This window comes from Cupressus sempervirens, chromosome 9, assembly GCF_028749045.1.
Source record: "Cupressus sempervirens isolate cs-2001-9-10 chromosome 9, ASM2874904v1, whole genome shotgun sequence".
Taxonomy (NCBI): Eukaryota; Viridiplantae; Streptophyta; class Pinopsida; order Cupressales; family Cupressaceae; genus Cupressus; species Cupressus sempervirens.
In genome coordinates this window covers 398,261,823-398,282,148 of record NC_143126.1, presented here as the reverse complement: position 1 = coordinate 398,282,148, position 20,326 = coordinate 398,261,823, and positions in this window count along the sequence as shown.

The window sequence follows — 20,326 nt, the reverse complement described above, 5'->3', positions numbered from 1 at the left end:
CTACATTTAACATCATTTTTTGACCAAAAATTTTGACCATCAACTAAATAAATTTAGGGTGGTCGAAATGTAAAGGCAAAAATTTCATTTTTTTACATATAAGACCTGTGTTGATCAAAATTTTGACCAACACAGGGCTTATACATCCGTAAAGTTCAAAAAACATTTTCCCAATTACGTTTTTTGTGCCCGATTTCATTTGGCATTTTTGGAGCATTTTCACATGGTTATCTTTGCATTTTCACATGGTTTTCTCTAAGCCCAGTTTCGTTTTAGGTTTTCTCCACCCACTTGATTAATGATGCCTACTAGCCCTGGGAATAATATGAAAGGGGGCCCTGCATTTGCATCAATATAGGGGGGGCAGAATAGTAGTTCGAAACTCTCGATATTGTCTTTCTTTCATTCTTCTTGATGTGCTCGACTTCAAAAGCTGTTCCATTCACGACCTCTAATCACACCTGCATCTCCGATGGTCGAGGAGAGGGATTTCTCTTCGAGCATATTTCCATACGTACATGTGTATTTTTTTTGTAGGTTTTTATGATAATATTGAAGATGGAACTGAATACTATTACTATCATTATTATTTTTTATGCCAAAGTTCAGCCATTGTTGTGTAATATAAATGGGAGAGTCTCTGCTCAAGTATTTTTTCTTAGTGATATTTTGATGATAAGTGTTAAAAAGAGTCTAGTTGCAAAAAGAATGTAATGTACTTGTTTCATTTTATTGAAAGTGTGTAGATGCAGATTTATCATTTGGAATGTTGGCCTATTGTAACAACTATTATACTTTTTGTTATTGTAATGAAAGAAAAGAAAGGAAATGTATATGCAGAAGCTGTAGTTATAAAAGCTTAGAAGAAATAATAATGAAATTTTTTTTGTTTTATAAATATAGTTGTGTTGGTATCATATTTTTCTTGTATTTTTGTTTTAATAATACATAATTATATTGTATCATTTAGACAACAGTTTCATATTCAAAAAAAGAACAAAAAAAAAAAAAATTGAGTGTGTTTCTCTCTTCAACTCTAGAACATTCAACTTAAACATCAACACATAAAGATAATAATTTGAAATCTAGTGTGTTTAGTGCTTGGAGTTGTACCCTTAATACCTAGGCCATGTGGGCTATAAAACATGATATTCATGTGATTCTATGTTAGATGATGATGATGATAATGAATAATCACCATCTACTACTAGCTCATGTAGTGATAAAAGGTCTTCAATGCACCTCTAACTACAAATATGCTATGGAAAACTTGTGATGGAGATGACTCCTCAAACTAATAGACTATCATGGAATTTTTTTGATGAAGATGACACCTACAAATACTGGACTATCTTCAAAAACTTATGATAAAGATGGCACCTAAATTTACTAGACTATAATTGAATTGATGTACTTTGGATCCTTCATCGAAAGTCTCTGTCATTTTGTTAGAAGATGATTTATCTTCTAGTTCAACCAAAAGAATCTCTCTCCTATAGTTCAAAATTACATTTAATTGTTGCATTGCAATTAGGTCTTCCTACAAGGGTTTCCATTTGGATGAATAACAAACTTGTTGGTGTTTTAAAACTACTAAGCAACACAATGCTTAATACCAAGATGACAATACTCACACAGTCTAAAGACTAGCCAATTCTTATTATCAATTGTATGTGCACACCATTTGGGCCAAACTTCTACAAAACCAAGGGTGGTTTTCTACTCTTTTGGCTCTACAAAACCAGGGTGGGTATACCTAGGGATGATACAAGACTGGGAAAACTGTATGAGAATTATCTTAGTTTCATTCTGATTCTCATCTCAAATTCTCCAATACATGTACAATTCTTGATATTTTAATAAACACATCCCATATAACAGATATGGCCAAAAATCTTCTATAGGTCTGCAGATGTTCTCAGCAATAATGGCTAACTAAAGCTAAAACATTCCATGCAAACAAGTAGAGGCCAACTTTGAAGATCTACAAGAAATAAAAGTAAAGTTGATTATAATTTTGCACTTTAACAATCATGTGTGACACATTTCTCTTTCAACTGGATTAAATTTGATCAGTGCCTAATCCATTGGGGTTCAGAGTCTACTACAAATCTCTATATCTAATTTGTTGCCTTACAACAAATTTTATCAGCAATTCTTATTAAAAATCGTCATTCAAAATCCTTTCCACTACTGCAACAACCTTATCAAATTCATCAAAGCTTTTACTTAATCCATTGAATTAACAACCATGATAAACAGATATACAACCTAATTGAACTGCATTCAATTGCACAAGCCTTTACTTATACAACATCAAGATAACCAAGTAATCAAAAGGAGACAAAGTTCAGAAAGAACTGATATGGGGACAGTTCATAGTTTGTATTCATTTTCCTTGAAAATTGTATACAATTTACAATAGACTCAAAATGACCTTCAGAAAGAAACACAGATCATTCTATATTCATGTATTCTCAAGATCTAATAGAGAAAATGCATCACAAATTTTTGCTCAAAAATGGTGGACCAAAAACAGACTAAGTGTATCACTTAGCAAATTGAATTGAGACCTTTTCTCTTGCCCTGGAATTTGACTTATATAGTGTGAAATGCAACAAGCTTCAGGCTAAGAGAAACTGACAGGTGTCTTTTGCAAGGAATATCTACATACACCTATCACAAAATGACAAAACTATGGGTAACAGAAGATATCGAAATCAAATCATTCCTTTCGGTGGGTCAGCTTCTGTTACATGTTCTGATGTTGCTGAGTTGGCTATTGATCTGATTCATCTTCATATGTAACTGCTAAATTAGCCAACGATGAAGCTTGTTCTGATGAGGGCATATTAACCTCCACCTGCAGGCTTCCACCACCTTCATTCTGCATGGTAAGGACAACTTCTACCTTTTCCTTTTCTTTAATTGTATTGGCATCTTGTGGTTTCGGTTCAGCAACTGAAAGTGACAGGTTTTTCTTGTCTTCTTCTTCTGATTGGGTTTGATTAGTGATGGTATCAATGATTTGGACTTCCTCACCCTGCACCTCATCACTGTCAGTTTCATCTACATCAAATTGTTCGTTCACTAGAAGGCATTTCTGCCATCCACCTGTCAAATAATGTGTCATCTGGCCAATTGAATTGCAAAATATCCTTATGTTTCTTTATTATATAATCAGCCTCACTGTCAATATCAACAAATTCCTGTTTTAAAGAATCAAAGAATATTTTGGCTTTGACCATTTCTTCTGTTGTGGTGGCCCACCGTGCATGCACTGTTTCATTTATGACTTGATTCATTCTTAAACAGAATAAATCATCAAGTTACTTCGCCCATTCTTCTTTGCTTTTCAAACTATTTTTCTTATCTAGGGCATGAGGAAATAAATTGAATTTTTGGCTCTTATATTTGTCTAAGTAGCCTATTATTATCTTCTGTAAATGTATCCTTTTGCTATCAAAATCAGCAAGATCAAAAACAATGTCAAAGGTTTTATCAATCTGATCATGAGAATTATTTATAACAGATAGACACAATAAGGTTATTGCTTTCTCCCTTCTCACCCATTTGTTCACAATAGGCTTTAGAGCCTCATCATCTGCTTTTAACTCCTCCTAGATGTTAATCACCCTGGCCAATTGATCATGGATTAGTGGCCATTAAACCTTGTCTCCTAGATATGTAAGAGCTATTCTTAGTTTATCTTCATATTTAGATTCTAGCTCTACATGTAAGGCCCACAGTTTACTCTTTTCTTCTTCAAAATCCTCAGCAGTGTAATACTGTGGCCCTTGGGGTGTGTCTGGTATTTCAATGAGGGGGGTAGATTTGAAAGGTTCAACAGGGGGGTGAGGGTATGTTATTTTAGGCCTGGTGGATTTTTCCAGTAGCTTGTTCTCAAGCTCAACTCTCTTTTTTACCTCTTTATTGTAGGCATCCACAACTGCCTCATATTTACTTTGTAATTCAACCATTTCCTTTTCCTCCCTTTTAGCAGTAGCCAAGGCAAACTGAGAATAATCCACATTCATGTGGGCTGCCTGTACATGTGAGGTATCAGCAACTCTCCTCACAATAATATTCCCTATCAGTCCTGAACCATCAGGCTGTGCTGATACAATCCTGGATCCTCTTCTTAATGACCACATAACAAGAGCAACTTGATCATCACTAAAAGCAGTCCCTGCAAATTCCTTTTTATTTGGGTCTTGTAACTCCAGTCTATTAGAAACAGAGTTGAAAATCAATGCATCTGCAATATCTCAATTAGGCAACAATAGTATGTTAGAAGTTTTTACCATTTGCCTTCCCTCCTTAGGGGTAATGTTCTGGAATTCTTGCATCATTTGCTCCTTTATTTGGTTTTGGATGGAGGCTTCATCCATTTCTGGATGCTCTATTTTCATGTTCTTACATCTTTCCTCAAAATTGTGGATGTTTTCCCTCCAAGCAAATTGATGGAAAGCCCTAGACCTTACAAAACTATCATCTGACAAAAATTGCTGGCTGGCTCATTCCAAAACATGGTCCAATTCCCTTCCCTTAAAATCAGCTACAGTCAGCTCGAGGCTTGGCACAGGAGGTTCTTGGGGGTTCCCTTCATCGATCTCTACTTGAGTGACAAAAACTCCCCCTTGTGATCCAATTTTTTCAATTTGCTCAATAGTGAGTTGCTCCTCCCCGGTTCTCAAAGGGGTCTGTGAAGGTGAATACTCCTCAACATGAGAATCCTCCTCTCTTATTATTTTCCTCCTCTTAGGGGAGGGCTCAGTAGGCCTCTCTTCCAAAACCCTACTAGTGGACTCAATTATTTGTTTTCCTTTGTCCACTGTATTCTTTTTATTTTGAACAATAGTATATCCCGACCTTTTTTGGACAGTTAATTGACCTGCCCTTATATTGGGAGTAAAACCCAATCTTCCCATTACTTCCTTGGCCTTATCCAGGTAGAACCTAATAAAGAATTGCTTCTTTTCATTCATTGCCTCTATTATTTCAGAAAAATTATTCATAAGTTTTCTCATCTTATCTACATTTGTAACTGCATCGTCCCAAGGACTATAATCTGGATCAAAACAATGAATGAAATCCAAAATTTTAGAAAAGACTTTCCACTTTTCTTTCCTAGTCTCTTGCTCCTACAAGGAGTACTCATTCCTTATTAAGTCTTCAGGAAAATAAAATTCATGCTCAATTTTACCAAGCTTAATTCTCTGCCTCAGAGCCAAATGATAAAATCCTTCAGAATCACAAAAATGAGGATGGGAAGTGGCCATCTTATAAGGATTCAAAATCTTGTGTAGAGAAAGCCAACCTCCTTTTGTGATTACAAAATGATGAGCTACTGTGCAAGTAGGAAAAATTGACCCCTTTTGTCTTTTCAATAGAAGGGCTTCCTCCACTCCTCCCAGCTACCACAATATCTCAGCAACTCCTACCTTCAAAGGCACTTGGTAGGGTAGCACGTGAGGGCTTCCTTTAAAACCATATATTCTAAATACAGTAGAAACAGAATATGGAATGACATCTCCCCAATTATGTGAAACTTTCAAACCACTTGGGTTGTCCATAGGCCTAATGAGATTCATTAATGCTTTGGGGATTTTGGGATTGTCCCTTAATAGGAGGCATCTCAGCTTTGAAGTGAAATACCTATCAAACCTAACAAAACTGGCATTCTCTGCATCCCAAGTCATATCTGCACTCTAGAATTGAACTAGTAATGCTTCCCCACTCTCTTCTCTGTTTAATTCCATTTCTTTACTAAAATATGTTACTCCCTTGAATAAGAACATGTGCATTAACAAAGAATAATGGCCAAAAGTTTTTTCCACCTTACCCTTAGCAATTCCAATCAATCCAATGTGAATCTCCTCAGCTAAGTAAGAAGCAAAATCAAAAATTATATCCACACCAAAAGAGGAAATCTGAGTAATCATATACATAAAATCCATAGGCATGAACTCTTCTTCATCTCTCCCAAAAAATTTACATAAGGACCTATATATTTCTATAGCCCTAGAATTGAAGTATGCCCTTTTGAAAGGCTCCCTGGAGGATGCTATTATTGCTGGCAGTGTTCCAATTCTACCTATGTGTGTGCTCAGCGCTCCTTGCCTAACTACATCTCTCTTAGAAATATACTCATTTTCTAACCCTTTCAAATCAATGGGCACATGATAATCAGTGTCAGGCCCTAAACTAAAAACTTCCCTAATCTCCTCTGCGCTGATTGTAATCAAGATTTCACCATCAGTTCTCCTCACTACCCTAAGGGCTTGGTCGTAATTCTTAGCTATAGCTTCCAAAAGATCATAATCCATGAAAACACTGGGAACCACCGTTTTCCCTAGACCAAAATTCTAGATGTTGGCATGTGGGGCAAAAAGGTTCCTCTCTGAAAACCATTTTTTGAATAAAACAAGACCAGTCTGTGAAGTTGTTGCATCCCTAACCCAGTTTCCTTTGTCATACAGCCCATCTGCTATTTTCAGCCTAGGGTTTAATGAAGTTAGCGTCTTAATTTCTACAGTTTCAATAGTGGAAGAAGGGAGCAGTTCAAGCAAATCATCGTGGACATTCCTATCCAAATAGTTCTCTTGACCAGAAAATGCTTTCTGTTTTGGAGCCATTTTAATTAACTCTCAAAGGAATTGAAACAACAGGAGGATTATAATGCAAGTACTTACTTTGAATTTCACTCTAGTTCTTCTCACTGTTACTGCAATCTTTCTGCAAACAAATTGTTTCACAATCTTACCGAATCCAGCACAGTCTTCTCAACAACTGTTTCAACTTAGAAATGATCTGAATCTTTGTTCAAGTATGGTGGAATTAAGAAAATCCTCTCTGTTATACTCTATTTTTCTTCACACGTGAAGCTTTCATCTCTCATAAATGCGCAGGGTGGCATCACCTTCTATATTCAAATTTACACCGTGGATTTACAAAAAATCCTACGATCCAAGGATGCAAGCAAAGATGACTCATGTTCCTCTTGTCAAGCTGGTAGTCAACCCAATGAAAATTTTCCATGTGTACCTTTCCTTCATTGTTGGCGCCTCTGAACTGGACCCACAGAACTCTGAGGACACGTGTCACTTAGGCGCTATCTCGCTATACATAAAGAGTGAGCACCTTGCCATAGCGAGATAGCGGCCATCATTGATCTTGATTTTATCATGCAGATGACATTTGATGCATTGCTCAAAAGAAATATGGTGGGCCCCTTGTCACCATGTCGCTATTCGTAACCTTCGTGCAACTCGCCATAGCGAGATAGTGATGATCATGGATTTGAGATAGATCTGACGATCAGTCTTTCATATATTTTGTGAACAGGGCGTGGATCCAATCATTGATGACGTGATGAAATCCTGGCTATATTACCTACTGCTTGGGGCCTATATTTTTTTATTTCTTGACCGGGCGCTATGTCGCTAACAGTGAGAAGAAAAAGTTCCCAATAGTGACATAGCGAATCTCAGTGTCTTTGCTTTTCTCGACGTATACGTGTAGCCCATTAGATGCCAGCGTGTTCCAAAGCTTTATAATTGATATCTGATGGAGTACTTTTTGGGACCCACTTACTCTGAAAAGTTGCCGCAATACTACTTTTTGTCTGGGTGCTATGTCGCTAATGGCGAGAGACACCAATTCTCCAATAGCGACAACGATTTCTAATGACTCATCAAAATTTAGGGTCGAAAAGATAAAGGCGAGTGAAGTCATAACTACCCTCGTTAATGCATCTGACACATAATAAAACAACATGAGCACCACGCAGCCTGAAAAAACTTACCATCATCGAAAAATTTAAAAGTGACCGCCGGCCATTATTTTTGGTGAAGGCATCATGTTGCTAACAACGAAGTGCCCAATTTCTCTGATAGTGAAAAAGCGACTAATCGAAAAAGCTAAGATTTCTGTTGATGCCTTTTGTACCTCAATGTTGTAATTCCTTTTTAGGTTCTGACATGTTTGTTGTAAACGTGATGAAATATCTCTAAAACAATACAATCTCTGGTCATTATGTTGCTAAGAGTAAAATACTTGTATCTTTTCATAGCGAGATAGTGATTGTCGTAGATCTTTTAGGGATCGGGTAGTTAGAAACACAAAAGAAAAGATGTGACTCAGGGCACGAAAAGTTTGAAAAGGATGGGAATCTTCGCATATTTTTAGTTTTGTGCTCAAAAAATTTAAAAGAAAACAAGACCTAGGGTTTCGAAAAAAATTTGCTTCAAAGACCTACAAAATATGACTTGGCTAGAAACCCTATTCACCATAGGTGGATCCCAATCTGAATTCTTCTATACCTTGGACAAAGGAATTCGATTATGCAAAATTCAGACCAACAAAACTATCATGGAAAAATTGTGACGAAGATGCCACTTGCAACTATTAGACTATCATAGAAAAATTGTGATGAAGATGACATTAAAAACTATTGGACTATCATGTGTACAAGTCACAAAATGATTCCAACATATGAAATTAAGTGTACTACATAGGATAGTGATGACTGAATTTCCATGCCCTCCAAATTTGGTGGTTGTAACATTTATACCAATTTCATTTGTGGGATACACACTCTTTAAATACTCCAGACAATTCTTGAGTGCGGATGTTTCAATTCCTTAGCGTCAAAACTTGAATATATTTCATGCTTATCATTTCCTCTAGCAATTCTTACGTAAAACATCATTAAAATAATTGTTCCCTTTGACAACGTCAAAGAGTGTATATATACAATATTTTTGAAGTTGTTTTGTGCTAAATGAACCTTTTGTGATCAAGTCTTGTAAATATCTTGGTTGGTACAACTGCAAATTTCTTACTGGCTTTGTACTAGTACCCAAGATTAACATTGATGACATTAGTAGAATTCCAAGTTTTGCTCTTTTATTCCTATTAATTATACTTGATTGTCGAATATGTTAAAGAAGAAACAAATGCCAGTTAATTTACAGACTGTAACTAACCTAAATTGCTTGATGTATTTTTTAAATGTTGAGATGCATATACTAAGAATTTTTTGTTGCTGCAGGCCAAGCCACAGCTGACAGACAGGTCAAAGCTTCCAACTATTGTGGATCCTATGATTAAAGAGTTGCTGAACTTGAAATATCTTCAGCAAGTAAGTTGCATGCAAAATATTTCTTTTGAAGGGAATTGACATTATTTTTAAAAATACATTCAGTTTATACAATTTTACTCATGTTTTGGTGGATAAAAACTTAACGTTCTTCCACATTTCTTGCCCATTTTATTGCATATCTGAAATAAGACATAATCTTTCCATTTTCTAATAGCTAAATGTCTTTAACTATGATTTTAATTTGGCATAAAATGTATTTTTTAGGCTAGATTGTCAGCTAGTTCTGGTTGATTGCCATTTGAAAATTAGAGGTGCTAATCCTTTCATTGAAGATAAAATTTATAGTGTACTACATATCATCACACTTACCCAAAAAAGTTGAGCCAAACATTTGATTATCTAGATTGAAAGTCATTGTCCACTTCATAATCTTAGCAAGAAGAACACCATAAGTGCTTGTGAACCAAGTATTTATGATGAAGCAAGAAGGAAAGAAAAATGAAAAAATGTGTTGAGTCGAGAGATAGACATTGGAAAGAAAGCCATTGATTATAAAAAGTATTAAGATCAAGTTTAAAAATAATGTTTTAATTGACAAGCACAAAGCAAGATTAGTAGCTAAAGAGCAACAAATTTTCCTTGTACATCCGTGCACTATCTCCATGATTCCATGTTTGGTCCTTAGCCTCTTTGCAATAACCACATGATGGATGATTGCCAAATAGTGCCAACATACTATGTGGAAAGGCCCTTTCTAAATCATATTTCAATGCAACAATTTATCAAACGATGGCGCTTTGAGGGGACAATGATCATCTTCAACCATGTGACTTTGGCTCATTGCTTCAAATTTGTTAGAGGATATAGAAATTTACTGACTGTAAACAACAGGTATGTTCTTAGAAAAAAAACATATACTCATTGTAAACAACAGGTATGGACTTAATGCATATTTCATGAGTTGTGGTTCATAAAAACCCATACTCATCAGCTTGAATTGTTTGTTTAATACCCAATGCATTGAGGTGACGCTTACAATTTGAATTCATAACAACCATTTCTCATCAACTTAAATTGTTTGTTTAGTACCCATTGCATTGACGTGACACTTACAAGGTTGAAGTATTGCAACTTCCTATAAGGTCTGCCTACTCAATTCCATGATGATCCAACTTTCCTCGATCCTTGGGAGAATGATGTAGGAGCATCAAGGTCAAGGTTGAAGGCATGAGACGACATTAAGGTCTCAAGATAACCAACATGACCATGTTAGAACAGTTGATGTAATAAGACCCTATGAAGGTCCTTTTTGATATGTTTGTAATCATTTTAGTTACATTTGAAAACATGAATTAACAAAAACCATATGTGCAGATATAAACATTAATCACAACATGTCCAATTTATTTGTAGGTATATTTTTCTGTGAAGAAAGACCATGCCTGACAATATGAATCTAGAAGAAAATAATGAGACAATGGCTGAATTGTGGGCTCAATTCCGAAGAAAACCTGATAAATGTTATTGTCCTTGCAAAAAGTGTAAGGGTTTAAAGAATCAAAGAATTCTAATCAGAACAGCCTAGAGTCATTGTAGGCAATATGGTCATGTTGAAGGGGGCCACGATTTTTGTCCATTGCTGAATGTGGATTTTCTACTGGAGGAACATGGAGGTGTGAATATCCAAGTTGAGGATAACACTCCCATGGAAGAAGATGATAATGTGCCAAAGGACATGATTGAAGAAGATGGTATTGGGGCAAGTGATGAAGAGGCTCACAATGATGGTACTAGTGAATTTGATAATAATGATGAAGATGGTCTTGATATACCTTTACTTGAGAAGGCACACGAGCCCTTATACCCAGGCTCCTAAACAACTCTACTGTCGGTTATAGTGTTGTTGGTGAACTTAAAGGTTATGAATAGCATATCCAATGTAGCAATGTCAAGTATGCTAAGGTATCTCATTTTTGTCATCTTCAAGGTTAGCATACAATTACTATTCATTATATTAACAATGCATATTTGTTGTTGTAGGTTGATTAGTGAGTTTTTGTTACCACCATCAAACATTTTGCCTTGGTTGTACTAAGAATTATCTAACATTATGGATCAGATTGGAATGAAGTATCAGACAATACATGCATGTCCCAATGATCACATTCTATATCATAAACAACATGAATTTGCAACAGAATGTCCTGATTGTCATGTTAGTAGATATCTGTCAGATCAAATAACAAAAAAAGTGCCTCACAAGGTTCTTTGATACATTCCCATTATTCCATGTCTGGAACGGTTATTTAGGTGCACTAGCTTGGCACAATTTATGGATTACCATGCACACAATAGAAGTCAAGATGACATTATGCGAATGCCTGTCGATGGTTCTGCATTTAAAGAGATAGAAGAAACATGGTCACACTTTAAAGAAGAACCTCGTAATCTGAAACTTTCATTGGCGGCAGATGGTGTCAATCCATATGGAGATATGAGATCTATTTACTTAGTATGGCCTATTTTTGTTATTAACAATAACATTCCTCCTTGGATGTCCATAAAGAGGGAGCACATAATGTTGTCAATGATTGTGCCAGGTATTTTTTTTTTATAGTTATCTAAATTAATTTATAAATAGTGCATGAAAATGGTTATAATAATTACGTAATGTTTATGTTCATTCAATTGCTAGGTAAATACCAAGTTAAAAATATGAACGTGTATATTGAGCCCCTAATTGACGAGTTGTTGAAGTTATGGAATGGCATCACTATGTATGACATCTCTAGACTGATAGGACATCAACAATTTCAATTCCATGTAATGCTTGTATGGACAATGCATGATGCCCCTGGGCTAACTCATTTTTACAGTATGTTATATTGTTAAGATCGCATATTTTTGGTCTGTTATAGTGCTTACACATTACTATCAAATGCTTAAGTTGCGCATGATAATTGTACATGATCCAATTATACATGATCTTTTAGGTCTTCAGAAAAAGGGAAAATTTGCATGTCCAGTTTGTGGTCCAAAGATGAAATGTCGTCATTCGAGAAGTTTAGGAAAGCAGGTGTTTGATGAGTTTAGACACTTTCTCCACAATAATCATAGGTGTCGAATTGTCGAAAAACATCTTTTCAATGGGAAAGAAGAGACATCATCAAGGCCACAAAGAATGACACCTCATTTATGGAAGTTGGAATACGATCGACTAAATCGTCCAGGTAATGTCCAATTTGTCGTCCAAAATTTACAATTTTTATTTTGATATTGTCTTATATTTACTAATACTGTAACTGATGCTCGTGAAGGTTGTCAAGGCATCAATGACCAACTTCCTAGAGGAATGAAAAGTTATCCTACTCAATTTAGTAGGTTACCATAATACAAGGATCTCCCAATCGTGCATTTGTTTGATGCTATGCATATTGGAAAGAATGTAACAGAGACACTATGGAAAATGTTGGATGGAAGGCATGATAGAGAAAAAATTGCTAAAATTTGTACTGACATTCATGAATCTAATCATGCACTAAAAGTTTTAATTGAATCAAATAGGAATGGAGAGTGCATAAATACAAGTGCCCTTCCTTGGTTATTAACAGAGCAACAAAGTGATGCATTAAAAGAAGTCATAAAAAAAACAAAATTTCCAACAGGATTTGCTGCAAATATAAGCACTCTTCTATCAAAGAAAGGTGATTTTGGGCTAGGGTTGAAGACACATGATTGGCATACCTTCCTCAAGGTAAGTCATGTTTTTTATTTACAGTATATTTATTAGATTGAATGTAGTACCAGTTGCATTATTTAATAATATATTGAAATGATCATTTTTTAATGATTGCAGTTCATCCTACCTCTATCCCTTCCACAATAGTTTGACAACAATATTAAACAAGTTATATATGATCTTGGAAAATACATGAGGCTAGAAGAGTGTTTTTTCTTAGATTTGTAGCTTTTTATCTGAAATCTACTGTATAATTTTATTTGAAATCTCCTCTATGTGTTTTTGCATGTTGAATCTCATTTAGGTGGTTATCATCTAAAGAAATTGATATAAAAGATATAAAATATTGGAAGAGAAAAATTCCACAGCTTATGTGTGAAATGCAAAATTGTTTACCTCCAACATTTTTCAATGCTCAAGAACACTACCTCATACATCAAGTGGAGGAGATTGAATTGTGTGGACCTGTACAAGGTAGATCAATGTGGATGGTTGAGAGGCATTTTAAATTTATGAAGAGCTTGGTTCAACAAAGAGCACGTCCTGAGGGTTCTATGATAGAGGGATATATGATATACCAGACCATGGTGTATATCAGTGAATATCTTTCAAAGTTTGCAGCAGGTATCCATCTAGATCGCATTTGGGATCCCAACTGTAATGACAAATTCAAAGGGGAGTACCTGACGGGGAAAGGTATATTAAGGAGGGTGAGAGGTAATTATAAGTTTTTTTTTTGTAATTTAACAATTCTTATCCATCATCAATATATATAAGTTGTTTCTAACTGGTGTAATTGTCTTCTTTATAGTTGATTGTGAGCGGGATGCACTACACTTGTATATTGCAAACAATCTTGATTGGATGACAGTGTGGATCGAACAATCTCAAGAAAATGGTCGCTCATTAAAATGGGATGGTGTTGCATCGTTGGTTAAAGAAGCTCATCGTAATGGAGATCCCAATATTACGCCAATGGTACTTGATCTAATATATGGCTTAAGAGATACAAAGGTATGCATAAGATTACTAATCATGAGACATAAGTTTAATATCAACTCATAGATCAATGAGAAGATTCTTGACATGTTTGAATAATTGCAGGTCAAACAACACAAAGCTATGTACTACCATGGCTATAAATTCTGCATAAAAAAGTTAGATGAAACGAAGAAAACGTGTGATTCCGGGATAAGTGTTGTCTTCACAGTCACCAATATTTCATCTAGAACCGACATACATCCTCAACAATCTAAAAATCAATACTATGGCATTTTGGATGATATACTTGAGTGCGACTTTAATTCATTCAAAATAGTTCTATTTGTCATCAAATGGTTTAGGTTACGACTAAATTGAAATGATCCTAATAGGACTGTTATTGAACATGACAGTGGATTTACTATGATTAATACAAGGTCATTTGAGCCAGTCGGAGATGAGCCCTATGTTCTTCCAAGTCAATGCGAGCAAGTGTTTTACTTTGGTGTTCCAGACAAACCAGGTTGGTCATTTGTTGTTAGACATGACTCGAGAGGAAGGTCAATAAAGTATAATGTGATCGAAGAAGAAGATATTGAAGAAGCACAAGAGGAAGTAAATGATTATCAGGAACAACAATTACCCAGTGATGAAGAAGAAGAAGATGGTGATGATTTTTGTCATGCTAATGATAATGGTGATAATGATGATGATGATGTTGATGACGATCATGATCATGGTGACGAAGATGGTGATGATCATGGCGATGATGGTCATGATGATGATAGTGATCAAGAGGATGATGATGGTGATGAAGATGGTGGTGGTGATGACGACGATCAAAGTGAAAAGTATGATGATGGTGATGGTGATGATGATGATGATGATGATGATGACATGGATGATGATCATGATGATCAATGAAATCTTCAGGTACGATAAATGTCAACTATGATGGGGTCTTGTATGACCAAATATTTCTTTCCAAACCATATGTGCACATATAAACAGTAAGTAGAACATGCCAAATATTTTTTTAGATATAAACATTAGTTACACTAAAGTTTTAACTTAAGACAAATGATTTACATTTACAATCTACTTTATTATTAATATTTTTTTTGGTAAGTCTATTACTTTAATTTCTCTATTGATTTCTAAGACTTACTAATTTTTTTCACAGGGCGATATGGATGCACCATGTCAAACACCTTCAGTAGAGGTAAACATTAATTATTGTAAATTTTAATGTTAATATAGAAATAAATGTCCTATTATTATGTTATTTTCTTTATGGATTTGGAGTTATTTTGATGAAAGTATATGAATATTTGATTTCACAACTGATAGGAAAAAGCTACAATGATTGCTGATCAAATGCAATCTGAAATACGGGTGTCATATCTACATGACATTGGTCTTAGTACTGACCCTGTGTTCATCATCCAACAAATTACACAAAGATACACTGATGAGCTTGTTCAAATTATCATCAAGGGTGACAGAAGTGAGGAGAAAGAGGCACTGAGAATAGAATTGGACCGTAGAATCCAATCTTTGAAAGTAAGCAGTAATTTGACTAAAGCAGTAATAGAAGTTCAATAGATATTAATATTTTATAATATCTTATGGATCATGATCTCTGATTTTATGTGTTCTTGTGTAGACATATGTGCCAGTTGTGACATCACACTACCTTCATGTAAGTAACACTTTGTTTGTTTTGATCAACATTATAACACTTACCTTTTTTTTTGTTGACATTTCTCACTAGTATCCCATTTGATCTTTATCCATTGCAAATGTCTTTGCTAACAATATTCTATTCTTCAGCTCATGATGAAGTGCAGACTCCTCCTTCAGTTGGTGGTCCACTATTGTCTGCTGCATTGTTGGCAACAAGGACCATGCAAACATCATCGTCTATGCCCAGTAGAACTGGTAAAACCTTGTTTTGCTATATTTTGTAATGTCTTTCTACAAGTTGATCAACAACGAAGTAGCACATTAGTGCTTAAATGATGTCTACAGAAGCTTGCATACACACAAACACATGCATACACACACCACGCATACATACATACATACATACATACATACATACATACATACATACATACATACATACATACATACATACATACATACATACATACATACATACATATATATATATATATATAGCCACACATAGAGAGACATGGACATAGGCAGGGAGGTAGACCAATAGAGAGCAGTACTAAAATTGTCATTTAATTGTTATGATGTTTCAGTTAATAGAGCAACAGAGAGTAGTACTACTGAAGCTGATCCATTTTCTGGAGCAGTTCATGTGATTAGTACTGGTTTGTATGAAGGGACATTATTGTTGAATAAGAAAACTATGTTTCCATTAAGAGAACGAAAGCTTCTAGGTGCTTTAAAATTGATATTTTTTAAAGTGTAAATTTAGTTTACTTTTACATTACTCATTTTGGACTGATAAATCCTTTATATTTTTGTAGGTAATAATGCTTTCTTTGAACATCTTTTTCATATGACATTGAGACTGTTTGGACCCACCATACGTAAAAAGTACGTAGTTTCATATCATTGCAACATAATTTTTATTTTCTTCCATTTATTGTAACATATTAAAGTTTTTGATAAGGTAAACAAGTTTTAAGGGGTCCTGAAACCCATAAGTTTAACAACAAGACAGGCTGAAAATAAGCGAAAAATTGCCCAGCCAAATCATAATCCTTATGGCTGAAAATAAGCGAAAAATCGCCCAGCCAAATCATAATCCTTATGGCTGAAAATAAGCCCAAAGGCCCAGCCCGAAACAGTTGCCCACTAAAAAGGCCAGAGAACCAACCAGAAAAAATGGAAACTAGACAAAAAGCCAAAGCCAGGAGAAACAAAAACCAAAGGACAGAGACCAAACCTAGCAGACTACTTCTCCATCTCGAGCATGGTCTGGGCAGCTTCGGCGCACTCTTGTTGCTCTTCTACCTTATGGTCCTGGGCGTTCGTCAGATCCTGCTCCATAGTGCTGTCCTTGGCTTTATCCACATCCAGCCTATCTTTGTCTCTGTTCTGTTTATCATCTTCCTCCATCTGGTTCCTGTCTTTCAGATTATCCCAGAGAGAGAGGATGTTGTCGTTGATCGAAGCGAGGAGGGAGATCATTTGACTAGCCAGGTTGTGATTGTAGTTCTCAATATTTTTTACTCTCCTCTCCATCAGAGTCTCCCAGCTGTTCCGGTTGCCTTGGCTTTCAGCACCAGTCTTGCTCTTGATTTTTTCCATTTGGGAAACCCTATCTCTGACATCCTCAAGCTCATGGAAAAGCCATTTAATCGACCTGAAGTTGTCGATCATGCTATTGCGAGCATTGTTCAACAGATTCATTCCCGTTTCTCTTGCATTATCAGAAATAGCCACCATAGCCGGGTCAATTAGCTCATTGAGTCTAGGCTTTTCGAGGTCGTCCACCAGGAGTTGGGGGTTCATCGCCTCTCTGTAAATTCCCATAGTGGCCGTTCTCACATTGAAGTTCTTCCAAGCCTTCCTTCTGTTATTAACTTGCACTTCCCCCTCAATCTGTCCAGAGTTATCATTTTCCTCCAAAGGAGGCTGGGGATGTATAGGGGAGAGGGGAATGGGCAGAGAATCCTTTCCCTGACTGCTGGATCGCTCCATGCTCTCTCCTTCCCTCTTCTGTCTTTTTCTCAGTTTCTCCTCATCCAGCTCCTCCTTCGAAACCTTGTCAGAATCATCAGTATCCATTTCCTCCTCCTCCTCAGCAGAGCCAATTTTAGCTGGGGTATGACCTCTAGGGCTCTTTCTGCTGGGTAATTTGATAGAGGGGTAATCCTTCTTATGGCTTTTAGTCTTCTTACCTGAATGCTCAAAAACCTCATCAGAGCTGATGCTCTCAACATCGTCGGAATCTGAGGAAAAACTGGAGCTGCTCTTGTTAACATCCGCCCCTTGGATAGGGTTTTTGCTAATGGTTTGAGCGTGGAAATGCTCATGAATCAGAAGCAGAAGACCCTCATGCAGAGGCGGGTTGACGGTAGCTTTCTTTTTAAAAATAGAAATGGCCTTGTTCATCGAGTTAAAAAGATAATACGGGAAGGAGATCTTACTACCATGCCGAAAATGATTCAGAATCACAAAATGGTGAGTCCTAACCCTATCAAACCTGGGGTCTAAGGTTATATATTCAATGACAGCGTAGAGAACATACCTCCAGAGCTTCTTTATAGTATCCGTTACAAAAAATGTCTCTTTCTTGCCCAGCTTGTTCAGCTCTTCAGTGTTTTTTACAAAATCCTTGATAGCATTAGAAGACATCTTCTTGTCTCTGAAAAATTTATGCCCCTCCTTCGGAATCCTCGTGACTTCAGCAACCACATCCTCAGTAATTTGAAAGTAGACCCCGTTCACCTTAACCTTACCATTATTCCACGAATTCACCATGCTGTTAGTGATCTCAGGATCCGAGCCATGAAGTTTCTCGAAGAAATTAGTAACCCCACCCTTTTCCAGCTCTCTCCAAACTTTGGCCTTGTTCTTCCACTTCTGAACTTCCCCCACTAGCTCCTTTCTGCTCCTCTCACCCGTCATGTTTACCTGATCAACTTCCACAATTCTCATGAACTCTAATCTGTGCAAGTTATTTGCATTCGAAAAAATGGTGATGTTTCTTCTATGATACCCATGAATAAACCCCTTTCTGAAAATAATGGTATCATCCTTTCGAACGTGTCAAAATGTCAGAGGAAACCCCTTTTGCTGGTGCAAATCACAATGCCAAAAATGGCACTTACCATTTAATAGGCAATCTTTATTATCCATAATTGCATTGGATTTGAGCCGTCCTTCCCAAGATATTATCTTGGTCGATGAGCAACTTTGCCTCCGCCAAAAAATCTTTTCTGGCATGCCAGGACAGATTATTGGTGGCGTTAACCCCTTTATTAGCAAACCAATCAGCGACTGGGTTTGCCTCTCTGTAAACATGAGTGATGTGGACTTCATCGAACTTTGTGAGAGTTGCGCAAGTCTCAGCAATTATGTTCGCAATCGTCCACGAGGGAGGGGAAATACCATTAATGGTATTAATAATGTTTTTGGAGTCCCCCTCAAGCCAGAGTTTAGTAATCCCGGCTTCAAAAGCCAACTTGACCACCTTACTCGCAGCTCTAGCTTCAGCCAGATGAATAGTCTGGATTCCCAGCGGGGAAGCAAAGGCAGCTATTCCCTCCCCATAGCCATTTCTTATGATTCCACTGCAGCCTGAAGGGCCTGGGTTACCCTTGGAGGCCCCATCAAAGTTGGCTTTTGACCAACCATCTGGGGGGAGAAGCCAGCTAGCATCCTGCCTTTTGAGGTTCCTGTCTTTTTCTTTAGCTATCTTTCTGTCCCCTTCTTCTTCTTCTTCCTCCTTCAGCACTTGGAGATTTTCTTTTATATTCTTCGAGACCTTCCTGCCAAGGATTATAGCCGGCTCCTCTCTGTCTCTAAATATTCTATTATTCTTTTCCTTCCAGATTCCCCAGCAGAAATGGGGTAAAATCCAGTCCGAGTGATCCTGTCGACCAGTAATCTTACAAAGACCTTTCCACTGATGGAGAAAATCCATGATATTATCCAGTTTGCACCAGAGGGTTTCATTATCATGTGTGATGACATTCCACACCTCCCTGGCATATTCACATAAGATGAAAATGTGATTTCCGGTCTCAGCTTGATTCTTACACAAGGGACATCTACTGGGCATAACATGTCCTCGCTTCATGAGATTGTCATGAGTAAGGATTTTGTTCTGAAGAGCCAGCCAGTAAAAAATGTTGATCTTTGGAGTGAGACCCGGAATCCAAGCCTCCGCCCAAGGGGCCTTCTCTTTTAAGCTCCAAAGGGAATTATAGCCTGAGGCAACAGAGTATCTTCCATTAGGATTATCCCTCCAGACCAGCTCATCCCCCAAATTGATAGGAATCATGGAATTGAGCATAAGCATTATAGGAGTCAAGTCCTCAGAGATGAGGGATAGGTCACTCCATTCCTGGCCATTCCAATAATCACAAAGTTTGGACCCAATTTGATCAGTACAAGCTGGCATCCATCTCTCAAAAATAGGGTTATTGATAAGTGGATCTTGGGAAAGCCATCTATCCGACCAGAACTGGATGTCCTTCCCATTTCCCAATTTCCATGATATCCTGGCCTTAGCCAGGTCCCTGGCTTTCATGATCCCATTCCAAATGTTCGATCCTTTTGGGATATTTTCATTAAAAAGGGTGAAAAGAAGAGTGGGTCTTCTAAGGTACTTGTTTACCAGGGTGTCCCTCCATTCACCGGTGCTACTGAAGATCCACCATATTTGTTTAGCTAGGAGAGCCTTATTGAGGTGAGTGATCTTTCTAATGCCCAGACCTTCGTACCTCATAGGGAGGCATACCTTCTCCCAAGCAACAAGAGGATGTCTTTTCTTCCCTTCATTACCATTC